The sequence below is a fragment of the Aythya fuligula genome, chromosome 4 (assembly GCF_009819795.1).
Source record: "Aythya fuligula isolate bAytFul2 chromosome 4, bAytFul2.pri, whole genome shotgun sequence".
Taxonomy (NCBI): domain Eukaryota; kingdom Metazoa; phylum Chordata; class Aves; order Anseriformes; family Anatidae; genus Aythya; species Aythya fuligula.
The window spans coordinates 38,526,154-38,540,294 of record NC_045562.1 but is presented as its reverse complement, the minus strand read 5'-3'; positions in this window follow the sequence as shown (position 1 = coordinate 38,540,294).

Sequence of the window (14,141 nt, the reverse complement as noted above, 5' to 3'; positions counted from 1 at the left end):
GATACAGTTCTCAGTACGAAGATGAAACAGGAAAGATATATGCAATAGTGCTAATTGCCATCAGCTTCTTAACCCTTTCAGTGCAATAACTAACAGAAGTGCACTCTCAGCTTTTAATGAATTTCATTATCCAGGCATCCTGGTCAAAGGAATGCAAGGAGGTATTGTCTTTTTGGTTAACAGGAGCTGGTACTTTTGCCTTCATACCCCATTAATAGTGGGTTTTGTGTCACCTTTTGCCATTCATTGTCAGTCAGATCTTTTTGTAACTTGAAAGCCTACATATCACTTAATAGATCTACAGAGCTGAGACGAATGTATGAATTTATATAATGTGTTGTTTTCACTTTTTATTTCATTATTTTACCCTTAATGTTCCCAGGATGCAGTGAGAAATGTGACACAGACACAAGCCACTTATCTACAATAACTCTTATTTTCTCATTAAATTCTTCACACTGGCCACACATTTTTCATTTATTCTTAAACCAGTTTGCCTCAGCATATCTATACCTTACCTATTACTGAAGCAGAAGCTGAAATGAGTTTTGGATCAGGCCTAGTTCTTTTAGGACTATAAAAGGATACATATTGGATTAAGAGGAAATGACATCAAAGAGGATTTTTCTGGCTGTTGACTTCACTGGGCTTCCCTGTTAAAGCCAGTGCAGGTACTTAGTGCAGGGTTTCTTCCATCTTCCATCACCACTCCTTAAGCAAGGAGTAGCAAGTTATCCTGGCTGAAGCAGTGAAATAGCTGAAGGGCAGGAACATGACTCCATCCAATCCTCAGTGATCAGCTTTGCCTGGAGGTGACAGGGAATAGAAGAGATTCTGAAAACCCAACAGTTATAAGCATGCATTTTGGGACAACCGTGAGAACAAGGTGTACCTTGTTCTTTGTTCTCTTCACAGAATCACAGAATCACAGAATTTTCTAGGTTGGAAGAGACCTCAAGGTCATCAAGTCCAACCTCTGACCTAACGCTAACAGCCCTCCACTAAACCATATCCCTAAGCTCTACATCTAAACGTCTTTTGAAGACTTCCAGGGATGGTGACTCCACCACTTCCCTGGGCAGCCTGTTCCAGTGCCTCACAACCCTTTCAGTGAAGAAGTTCTTCCTAACATCTAACCTAAAACTCCCCTGGCTCAACTTAAACCCATTCCCCCTCGTCCTGTCACCAGGCACGTGGGAGAACAGGCCAACCCCCACCTCGCTACAGCCTCCCTTGAGGTACCTAAAAAGAGCGATAAGGTCACCCCTGAACCTCCTCTTCTCCAGGCTGAACAAGCCCAGCTCCCTCAGCCGCTCCTCGTAGGACTTGTTCTCCAGGCCCCTCACCAGCTTCGTCGCCCTTCTCTGCACCCGCTCAAGCACCTCGATGTCCTTCTTGTAGCGAGGGGCCCAAAACTGAACACAGTACTCGAGGTGCGGCCTCACCAGAGCTGAGTACAGGGGGACGATCACCTCCCTAGCCCTGCTGGTCACACTGTTCTTCTTGTAATCCTGACTGCTTTAATTTGCTAAAAGTAGCAGTTCAGCTGCAGTAGGTAGAACAGAGTTGACAGAATAGAGTTATAGCTCTTTACATACATGCATACATACATGTATTTAAATAAACCATTAATCTCTGTTGTAGGACTTCTTCCCATTATCTCTCCTTATCTCTCCTTATCTTTTTATATTGTAAAATCTATGCTTGAATAAAACTGCTAAGAGAAATTCTACAATGTCTCATGGACAAAGGAATAATTATTCATATGCATAAATCCATTTCTTAGCTACTAAAACTGGATAGCTCCTACCTGTTAGCTCCTTCATTGCTACATGTTCTTTCTTTGTTTAAATATTGTTCCCTTCAGATGAACTCTTTGATTGTAAGTATGTAGAATGTGCCAAAGTTGTTAAAATACATATCCTCTGGCATATGAATTTTCCAAGAATAATGAATCTTGAAGAAAGAAAACACCAGGAATGGAAAGAAAAAAAAAAAGTGAAAAATTACATTAGATATATCTATCCCATGTGTGCTTCATTTATGCCCTCAATTAGTCAGCTTTATTTTATGGTAGTAAATGATTTGCTGTCATACAATCTTGTCAATATAACCTTAGCTGAGCAAGCATCTGAATGGAGCAGAAAGACAGGTAATCCATTGCAGCCGCGTTCAGCCCTTCACATTAGGAATTTGTGTTCCCAGAGCACACTTAAGACCAGGTAAGTGCGATGATTGGACTGTGTTTTCCTGCAACTTGTCTGTATTTTGGAGGCACAATGTAGTTCTTTTGATTGTTAACTTTTCTTATTATTATTATTATTTGATCAAGTTTTAAGACTTACATCTGATTCAGAAATGACCTGTTTATTTATATATTTATATATATTTGGCATTTTTGACAGCATTTTAAGAGTGTGAGCTACTCCTGTAGATTACAAAAAATACCATTCTCTTCTCTAACGTCTGCTATTTTATAAAGCGCATGGTGTCACCCTGTAATGTAGTAAGCTGAGAAAGTTTATCAGTGAACTCTGAACCATCATTGTTAACATTCTCCATGAGCAAAAGAGCAGCTTTGATAAGTGCCTGTGCTCATTTGACTTTGCACACCAGCGTTCTTCAAACTGAAAACTAATTTGACTAGTCTGTGTGTTTCTGATAAACACAGCAAATTCTAACATGGTAATATGTCATTGGCAAATATTCTGTAGCTGAAAACAAACAATTGAACAAACAAAAACAATCACACCATCTCCCCTCCTTTACCCTAAAGTTTCTCTATGACAGGAACAGAAAAGATGAGTTAGTAATTCTTCTGGCCCTCTTCTCAAGATACAAAATAATAAATTCAGACATTTAGTGATGAGCACATAGTTTGTGAGATGCATCTCTTCAAAAAATGTAAACAAAATAAAAAACTGTAGTCACTTATTTTACCCGTGACTAATGATTATTTATATTAGTATAAATACAAATCTTAGTATTAAAAATAGAATTTGGTTATTACTCATTTACTACTGTGGAGTTGTCTGCTCCTACTGACACATTTAAACATGACAAAGAAAGGAATGCCATACATTCACTTGGAAGAGATACTGCAACCTAGAAATCCTCTTCAATCCTTCATATGCTCAGCCTGCTGACCTGGCAATCTTTAATGAATATATTGTCACTACCTTTTCCCCAATGCCAATATATTCTCTTATGGTTCTTCCCAGTGTTTTTACTTGAGCACTGTAATTCTGTGTTCTTTCTTGTGCTTTGACTCTTTCTACAGGCTGTGGTGAGCAGCCCTGATATTTTTTTTATCAGTTATATGACAAAAAGTTCATACAGAATAACTATTGATGTTTTTGTGGAGTTGCTTAGAAGGAAAGTACTATATTAAATCTATGTTCAGCATCAAGAATATTTTAAATTTTGGCATAAATTACTTCTTTATTAGTAACATAATCAGGGTGTCATAATTTTTAGTATGTATTTTATCACTGTATTATCTTCTTCAAGCATAGAGTTACATTTGGTACCCTACAATTAGGGTTCTATGTAATACCTTACAAGAAAAAGATGCATAATCAGGTGTTAGCTGAAGCATATGCTCTAGTAAATATATCAGATAAACTTTCTGTTAACATTTTGGAAAACTTCAAGTAATTGGTCCCCTTCTATAAAATATAAATTATATATATATATAAATATATATATATATATACACACAGATATATTTAAAATAGCTATGTATTGCATAAAATCTTCAATTTAAATTAAAGAAAGATTCTTAACTTTTTTTTTTTTTTGACTATGTATGTGGCTGAATAGAAAAACAAAGTGATAAAAAATCAGTTATTGAATACTTATTAAAAGTTCTGAACAGGTGTATTATTGTCTACAGTTATTTTAATCATTATTTTAAGTTGAACTGTGATGAAATGAAAGTGAGTGAGAATTCAGTTTGGTCTGCCACTATATATCCAAGAAATTCTATTACTAGTCCCTATTCATTTTAAAAAGTAAGGGGGGAATAAATTTGATTTAGGACTCTCAGATTTGAGCTACAAGAAAAATAAATAAATAAAATTGAATGTACAATAGATTAGGTTTGTTATTCCAGATACGTTATTGCAGAAGGTTGTAAGTAAATGAATAAATAATATATTGTCAGAGTCTTCGACTACCATTGAAAAGATGTCAGAGATTCACGTTAGAATTATTCCTTATAAATCACAATAGAGGAACACAACTATATGTTTTCATGCATATACCTCTGATGAAAGTCAGAGTAGACATTGGTGCAGACATTTTCTCACGTTATAAGAAAGTTTTCTTCATTTCATAATCCTGAGGGGTACAAAAAATGTCCCCTAAAAAAAGTCCAGAACAGTTGTAATGTATCAAAGGTGTTCATTTCTCAGCTCAGTTTTTCAGATAATTTAATGCCTTTGGAAATCACATGGAAGTTTTGACTGAGATGTGGCATTAAACTGCATTTTAAGTGCCAGCAGAAGTTGCAGCAACATCATTACCTTGAAGTGAAGAACAAGGAGAGCATTCTACTGAGAGCAGCATTATAGTACCTATAGGAAGGAAATAATTCATGAGTGCTCTTCATGAAATTAGCTTTATACCTCAGTTCTAGAATAAAAGATAAAATTTTGTACAGAATCTGTCCTAAATCAGTAGAAAGCTGCCCTCCTAAATTTCAATAACTGTCTAGGGTAATCTTCAACAGCTTGTTGCTGTCAGAGTTTGTACTAATAGTTATAATGTGGAATCCTCTAACCCAGAGCTTATTGCTACTTATCTAACATGGGCTTAAAATGAGGTGACATAGTAATGAGTTGAAACAAATTACTTTTATAACTTTCACACTGCTTCTAGGCTGAGGCAAACAATCAAAGGAAAGCTATTGTCTGCTTTTTGGAGATAATTGTAACGTGTTCCATTTGATTGAATATGGCTGTTTGTTAAAATATTACAAGAAAATATGTAAGTGGTTTTCATTCTTTTCCACCTCCCCTTACTCTGTCTGGTTAGACAAAATAACTTACCTGACTTTACCAAATAATGGTTATTATTTTGCTGATGGAAAAAAAAAAAAAAAAAAAGACCTCTCTCTGTTTCATGAGTGCTTGCTATTATAATGCAGCCTAAATATTAGAATAATTTTCAGCTGTGTGTGTGCTAATCCCAATTGGTGTGGCTTTAGTTATGGCACATCATGTCATAATATAAGAGTATACCTGCAGACACTTTGTACTTACTGACACAACAAAGCACTGCCATAAACACAGTTTTGACTATGCACTTGGTTCCTCTCTCATTTAAATTAGTGGGAAAATGAGATTCAAATGGTATATTCAGCATGATCTGAAAGCAGATACTATACATGACAAACCCTTTATACTGTCATTTTTGCAGAAAGAATTTGACAGACAAGCAAGTTTTACATACATGTATGCAGGAATCTCTAAAAGAAGCACAAGATACTCTTTCAAATTTGTGGACATGTAAAATTACTGTTTGTGCCAGACTTGTGAATAATCTTCACAGAATGATTTATTCCACGTACTTAGCTGCTTTTCTTCTTATGGAACAGACTGCAGTTCCCCCCTAAATTATTATTATATAGTGTTTCTTTTTCTCCGAATTTTGTTTTAGCTAGTATGAGTCAATCCCATCCAGCATACTGGATCACTTCAATGATTGTTCACTTCAGGTTAATTTCCCTATTTTGTGCCTGGAAATCAGCTACACAACTTGAATATAAACATTTATAGCATAGCAATGAATTGGACCCCTCTCCTCAGAGCACATGGAGCAATGCAACATCTCATACAGTTGCAGACCTCCTTTTGTCATTCTTTCTGAATGCATTATAGAAGAGAACTTGCACTTCTAAGTGTGCCTGAAGTTGGGAACTGTAACAAGGCCTTTTGTGGCTCTGAAGTACAGAGCTTTTTGGAAGTACAGAGCTATAGCTCTGTAGGATAGCAGATTTGGCAGTAGGCCTTGGGCTTTACCAGAATGTGGTAAAATTAACAACAAAATTGTGTCCTCCTGTGCCCCATGTATACTTTTCTCAGTAAATTCAGGGTTGCAGGTGAATACATGCAAATTCCAGATCTTTTTCTATTTCTCACAAGGTGATATATTCAAACCTTGCTTTCATTGCCCCACAATAATGGATATTCATTCAACACTGATGTCTTAGCTTTATCTGTGTTATTTATTTAGTCTGTTTATTTACATATTTAATCATTTGCATAACCTTTTCCATCCTCGGTAAAGATGTAAGATAGTGCTTCAGAGGAGGCAGGAATCTGTCAGCTTACAGTTAGATTTTACTTTGGTGTCTATGGACTGGTATTCCTATTAATATAATAAACATCTCAGTAACCTATTGTGATAACCTAGATAGGTATATATGATATTAAATTATAGATTTTGCTGTTTGAAAATTAACATTTTGAATGTTAATTACATGGCTAATTCTAAAATAATTAGGTAAGTCCTAAACCTCTAGAAGGTAGCATCTTCCTGTCTGTTGCTGAAACTACATCAACTCAGTACTTTGTGATAAGATTTCCCACTTTTGGGGGGATGTGGAAGGGATTTTCATATTTGAATTCCAAACTACAGTGTTCTCACATATTTTGAAACTACTTCTCCAGTGGAGACTGTGAAATGTAGTCACATTTAAGGCCTTCTTTTAAAAGTGGGATTCCTAGAATTCCTTGTACAAAACCTCTATTCAACCACACAGAAGATTTTTTTGCTGTCTGATGTCTATTGCTTGTTGTTAGAAAATTTTGTTCCCAATGTGTCCTTCCCAAAGCTTGACTTGAAATGCAGTGTTGTTAATTAGGACTATACAACTCTGGACCTAACGACCTGACTAAAAATAAGTTGCAATGAGCAGTAGCCCCTGGGAAGAGTAGAGGAGGTGGAGATGCTATGTGCAGGGGCCGAATTGCCATCTGGTACCTGATGTGTTGACTGGTTTTGGTAAGTGTCCTGTTCCCTGTGTGGATGATGTTGATAGACTTGATTTGTGTGGTTATCAAATGTCAGTGTCAGACAGCAGTAACACAGAAATCTTGGAATAGACATTGCTATCCATTATACCCACCCAGCTTAGAAAATTGCTTTTAGATTTTGTGTCACTAAGCAGTGAGAAGAACAGGTCCAGTGTATATCAGCACTGCTTTAAGGAAGCAGGGGAACCTATACTGATTTACGCCAGCTTTACACTTACAGCCAATCTGAAGAACTAATACGTGATACTGGGTTTATACTGACTCATTCCTTTGATGGTACAGAAGATTGCAACTTAATAATAATAGCTTAAAATACCATAGTTAATTTTAGTTCAAAGACTTTTTTTTTCTAGTCTGGTGGTTGAGAGTATTTCTCCTCTTCAAAGGAGGAGAAAATAGGCAACTCCTTCTTCAAGAATAAAATAATGAAACAAAATGGCTCACAGGAAGAGTTTTAAAGACACTTTTATCTGAGCTGATATTAACACTCATGAAACTCTTAGCAAAACTGTCCTTCAGAAAAAAAAGAGGAAAAAATCCCCAAAACAAAATTAAAAAGAAATCTTAAAACATTTCTCACTCTTTCTGCCTTCATTAGTTCATAGGGAGATACAGAAGTATTTTACCCAGTCTTTTTCTGCTCTACGTGGCATATGAGTCTTTTAGTTCTTTAATTTTCTTTAATTTTCTTTAAGTTCTTCAATTTTCTTCCACAACATTTTTTTCCCTGCAATTTAATGATTCCCAATTTCCTCTGTCATGCCATCTATGCCCTCCATGTCTGTGAGACATTATTCTTTTCAGACACATCAAAAGTAACAACAACATGTCTAATTTTTTAACTGTATATAGCATTTTACAGAACCACTTGTTGCACAGTTTTATTGATGGTAAATAGGGTGACTCTCCTGAAAAGACAAAAATGAGTAATAAAGTAGATAGCGTAACTCAGTTATCTTTACCACTTGAAGTTAAATATGCAAAATTCAGTCTTTGTGTATTTGTGTTAACAGCAAAAAATACTAGGATCAGGTATTGCTGATGAAATTCTTGCACTTCATGTGTAAGAAACTTCCCATATCCTATGTTCCTGACTTAGAGAATATTCAGAGAACAATGTTCTTTGTGTATGGCCTCCACAATCTCCTATGACTATCACTGGGCCCAAAAATGAGATATTTCCTTTAATACTTTTACAGAGACATGCTACAATACCTGTTCAGACTGCTTTGTGCTTTCTTACTCTCATTCACATTTCTGCTTTATTATCTAAAATCTCTTAGTTTTCCCCAAATAGCAGTTTAATTCATCCATATACTTGGACTTAGCTAGCTCCCAAAATAAATAAGAGAGTGGAGGAGCAGAAGGGCAGTTTGGTGTGTCTGAGTTTTCAGATAGTTACTGTCACAACTGCCTAACTACATAAAGGAGCTTAATGGTTCTTTACATCTGTCCTAAATGAAAAGTGACTGTAAACATCCACTACTGTCAGCAATTCATAAGAATTTCCATAACCTATCCATAGCATTAAATATTTAATCAGGATTGTAATAAATAAGTTATGCACGTGAATCAAAGTGCCGGCACTCACACCTATACTGAGAAATAAAGAGAGCAAACACTTCTAGAGGACTCAATGTTAAAAGAAAACCCACTAAAATAAGGAAAATGAAATAATTTCATTGTAGATGTGAAACGATTCAAAAAGACATGAAATACAGTCATAATGAATCATAATAAGAGACCTCTTAATTGAAAATGGATTATTTTTTCACAATTTCATTACACCTAAAAACTTTGTATTACTTTTACTATGCTATTTTTCTGCTTCAGTCACTAGACACTAGACAACTCATTTACTTACAGTTTCTAGGCAGCATATTAATTATTACTTGATACCATTTGTTCACACTCATACTCTATTTTTCTTTTACTGTTATTCACTTTTGTTTTCCTTTGCTGAATCTGAAAAAATGTATTTCATTCTTTCCAACCTTCAGACTTTAAAAAGTTTCAAACTGAACATGATATCCTCAGTAGTAGGATTTCTACATATGAGAGCAGGAAGTCAGTAGGGTGGCTTGGCAGCCTTGTTTTATATGAGGCATCAACCTGCAGAAAGAAAAAGAAGTTAGGGAAGAGGTGTGAGGATTACAGGTATTACTGACCTGGAAGAGAACAAGTCAGTTTTGGACCTGGAATAATTGGCCAAAATGAATTAAAAATGGATCTGTTTGGATCAGTTTGCTCCTGAAATCAGTCTGGGGTTATGACTACAGGATCAGGTCCAAGATAATAAAACTCACAGATTTTGATCTGAACTTCCAGTTGAAAGCTGGTAGTCTTTACAGTCTTTATCAGCCTGCCTTAGTTGCACGTCTACCTCCTGTATTTAATCTTTGGTTGCCTTAGCACTGATGACTACCTAAGGATCCTGTGATGTCAGTAAAGGGCTGAGAGTGATACAGATGGCCTAAAAGAAGAAAGTTACATTTATTCCCCTGCATTATAGTCCGTATGATATACCAAGGGTTTCTTGCAACCTGCTATGGACACTGATCGTTATTTCTCTGACATGGCTCATCTGTCAAGTGATCTGACAGATTATTTTTATTGATTTTGAGCCAAATATTCCTGAACACTAGTTCATCATAGGATGAAACCACTTGTTTTATTTTAAACTGTGTTTAGCTACTGAGACAGATGCCTAAGCATAGGGTTAGCTTTGAGACTTAAAAAATGTTCTGTAAAGCCCGAAAAAGATGTCACAACTCTTGGAGTCTTACTTTAGTATGTTTTTAAGTGATTTTAGTAGGCAATACATATACCAGCTGTGCAAGATGATGAGAAATAATGAGTAGATTTCCAGTCTCTGGCTTTTGTTGGGTAACTGTAGTCAGAAAAAAATTCCAACTTTCTGGAGTTCATACCTAACTTACCTAGCTGGGGATGTACATAATAGTTTTGTAAACAGGGCCCACGTTGATTGGCAGGTTCAGTGGCACTGTACAGAGAAGGCACCTGATGAGTTCACTGTTCAAACATAGCATATATCCTGTGAACATTATTTCCTCTTACTAACACTGGTTAGTGAAAGCAAACAACCACAATTTCAGAAAAGACATGAAGAAATAATTAAGGGGACTTCGCATCTGGATGTAGTTAAATATATGTGGTACTGAACTAGAATATTAATAATCATATTAATCTTCCTAAATGATAGATAATTAAATTTCTGTATGACATGATTTTACCAAAACCAGCAAACGAACAACAACAACAACAAAATTCATAAGTTACCATATACATGTGTATATATGATATTCCTAAAGTTTCAATTTTCACATAACACATAATGTTGCTTACACAGAAAAATGATGTTTAGTGGGAAACATTGGCCACTACCTCATTTTAAAGCATAGCTTAAGATTCTGATTTGAAAATGGGATTGGTGTCTCTGTTTCACAGACTGCTGAGTAATTGTAGCATTCATACTTAGCACAATCATCTCTGCCATTTATAGAAGATTGTTGACCATTGCTTTTGAAGGTAACAGTAGCAAAAGGTTGGTTTTGAAATTTTGTCATTTCCCTGTTTCTTTTACCACTGCCCACACATACTATAACCCTCACACCTAACTGCACATATCCATTCTGGCAAGTAGTCCTAGGTGGTTATTAAAATTTAAAACAATGTAAGAAAGCAGGCAATTATTTCAAAAATGCCTCCTTGGTTCACCAGGCTTGCTTTGGGTAAACTTGCATCAAGGGAGTAAACATAGGTACCAGTGGTGGTGCAAGCTGTAGAGAATATCACAGTCAGCTTAGTGACCTTTTGTGGTGAGCATGTAGTGGCTGTGAGTGGAAGGCAAGTGGGAGAAAACAAAGGAGGAAGGAACAGAACTTTTTGTTGTAGTTGTTGATCTATAACCAAGTAATTTGTCAAAGTAAAAACAGCCTGTGTTTTCTATTCCCACCTCTTCCAGTGGGAATCTAATGGGGCCACCTGTCAGTCAAAAGGGGTCCTCAAAACACATTTGACAGTTGAAATGAGAGAAATTAATAGAATAAATTGTGTTGTTTTTGTTTTAGTTTTTGTTTTTCTTATTTAATTGATTTGAAAGAAAAGAAAGATGCTAAATTCAAAACCTTTTTTATCAAAAGTTAGTGAGTGGAAACTGTCATTTCTCTATTTCTGGAATGTGTATTTAAGAGGATCTTGGGAGGCCAATATCAAAATACTACTACCTTCTTATTTTTGGTATAATTGTTTTTATTGTTCTGTTGGTAATTTTCCTATGTCAGCTTCCTGGTCTTTGAAATTTATTAATTTTTTAATTAATTTTTTAATTAAGCTTTATCTTTATAATTGTGTCAAACTCTTTTCTAAGGGACCTAAGGAGAGACTTATTTTTACTTTCTTTTTAAAGAGCAAGAAGATAATGCTTCCTCAAAGGACTTTGTTTTTATCATTAAATATTTAGAAGACAGAGAGACGATGTAAATCTCCAAACAAACAAATGTCTCAGCTTTACTTTCAGTTAGATTTCTACCATCAATAGTATTAAAGGGTATTTGCAGATCCTTAGAGTTATAGGTCTAATTAGCCAAGTTAAATTAAAATATGAATCTCTGTAGGATAATAGATTATTAGATTATCTTCTCAATATTGACACCTAGACTTACTTCTAGAAGGACTTTTCCCTAAGCAACGTGCTTAACTCTTGTTATCCCATGTCCTCAGGGTTTCGGAACTAAAGATGATTACAGCCGATGAATCCCAATAATGAAAGAATACCAGAGGTTATTAGTTTCTGATTAAGTAAAATATTTTTCTTTGCCCAACTGCTTTCTGTTGTCCATATTGTAAGCAGGAAAAGGAGATAAATAAAAAATTTACATATGTTTTATCTTGGTTGGAAATTTTTGGTCATTACAAATGCTTCTTTTTCAAAAGATTACAAACAAGGAAATCTAGATGGATAAGCATCAGGAAAAAGAAAAAAAAAAAAAAAAAAGACAGGTAAAACAAGAAGAAAAGCTGATTTCCTTGATCAAATAAAGCTCCTTGGTCCTTGCAAGAAGAAGCAATTTATGGGCTTTTGTATGATTGTATTTTTTGCATTTCTTCCATCTCTGCCTAACTGAAAGAAAGAAACAAAAGGCAAAACAGAAAAAAAACACCACCACTACCACCACCAAGAACATTTTGTTAGGGCTAGTGTTTATCATGAGGAGCATTAGAGATTCAGGATTCAAATTTCTTTATAGAGGTAGCAGTAATTCATCCCTCCATTGTGAAAATTGCATTCAAGGTAAATGAAATTTAGAGACTTCAACTTTAGTTTTGTGTGTGTATATATATATGTATATATTATACATGACCTGATAGTATGACCCTACAGATACTTATAAATGTGTATACCATTTTTTGTTTTTCTCATTGTTGTATCTTATAATCAATTTATGGATTCCATGGGTTGCCTAGGGAAGTGTGTTTTTGAGATAATTTCTGCATCATTCTATTGTCTTCAGTGTCTGAGAAGAACTAATATCTAAATTAAAACTTGATCTAAATTAAAACTTGTTTATATTTGGATTTTGTAAGAGGATTAGAGATACGTCAAAAACAATTAGGGCTCTGAGGGGAAAAAAAATCACTGCATTATTGTTTTATGATTAATATTTGTTTTTATATTAATAAAATCAACAGGATGGAAAAAAATAGTTTGCATGAGAAATAAAAATGTATCAGTCCCCTATAAGTATACAGAAGCAACTCTGACGTCATTGGAGTTTGATAGCTGCATATACTTCAGTGTAGTTTCCAGAATGTGCCTAATTTTTTTTTGACCTGTTCATTTTTCTTAGCCAAGACACTTACAATGAAATTTCAGAAGGATTACTTGAACTGGATTTATTCTTTTCAGAGGAATATCTTTATTTCTTAATTTTTTATTGGTTACTGCAGGAAAAAAAAAAATTCTCTGAGGAAAAAAAAATGTCCCTTCATATTTCATGAAAATATTTTAAAATTTGTTTCTCTTATTAAAACGGCATGAAATGGAAAAAAAATAAATACTATAGTCTCTCCGTTATTCTTTATCAGTCCTCAAAATCATATTTCAATTTTGCAGAGATTCGTGATTAGGAAACTAAAAGTCACCCAAGGCAGAGAATAATTATATTCATTATGTTCCAAAATGAGAGAAATCCTGTCTGCACTTATAAAAGATGTAGCCTTAAAATATGAATTGATATCTATGACTCTACACTTGAGGTAAAGGAGTAATAGGTTTTTTTTAAAGCTTGTCTAATACTGAATTTAATGGGATGATTTCATTCCTCCGTTTGCTATAATGGGTGAAACAACTGTTTTTTTTTTAATATACATAAATACCTTATTTATGAACCTATTCTAGAAGAAATCGGATGGTACTGCAATTACCTGGAAAAGTTATAATTTATTTTTAGAGACATAAACCATGCAATGACTTGTGTCTGTGTAGTACTGAATTGCAAGTATAACTTTTATGGTGCAGTAATGGCAAATGCCATTTGTCAGTTCACAACAATACTCTATATTTTGAGGCAACTGCACAATTGACACTATTCCCCTTTTCTTTACCTTGAAGCCATTATCATGTCATATTTGGTGTATTATATTCAGCATATATCAAGGTAGATAAAAAAAACAGAAAGTTTTTGAATTTGATATGCTTCCTTCTGTGAGTTTAAAATGCTGTGAAGTTGAAAAAAATATATAAGCAAGACTTCAAAACACTGAAAGTGAGATTTTTTTAATGTTTCACTAAAACTCTCTGCATATTCTTTCATTGCCGGAGGGAGATAGTTAAAAGAGTGCTTTAAAACTAGAATTGGACTTACTGTTTTTGTTAACTCTGAGTTAACAGAGGTAGTATTGCTTTTTTTTTTTTTTTTTTTTTTTTTTTTTCTATGGGACATTTATATTTGAAAATATCATTATTTCACGCCATAGTATTGCTAGTATAGTCTATTGTTCAGGGGCTTCATTCTACAATGACTGCTAATGCTCAAGTTGGTATGTTAGGAACATTCCTGTTAAAATCAGTAGATGTAA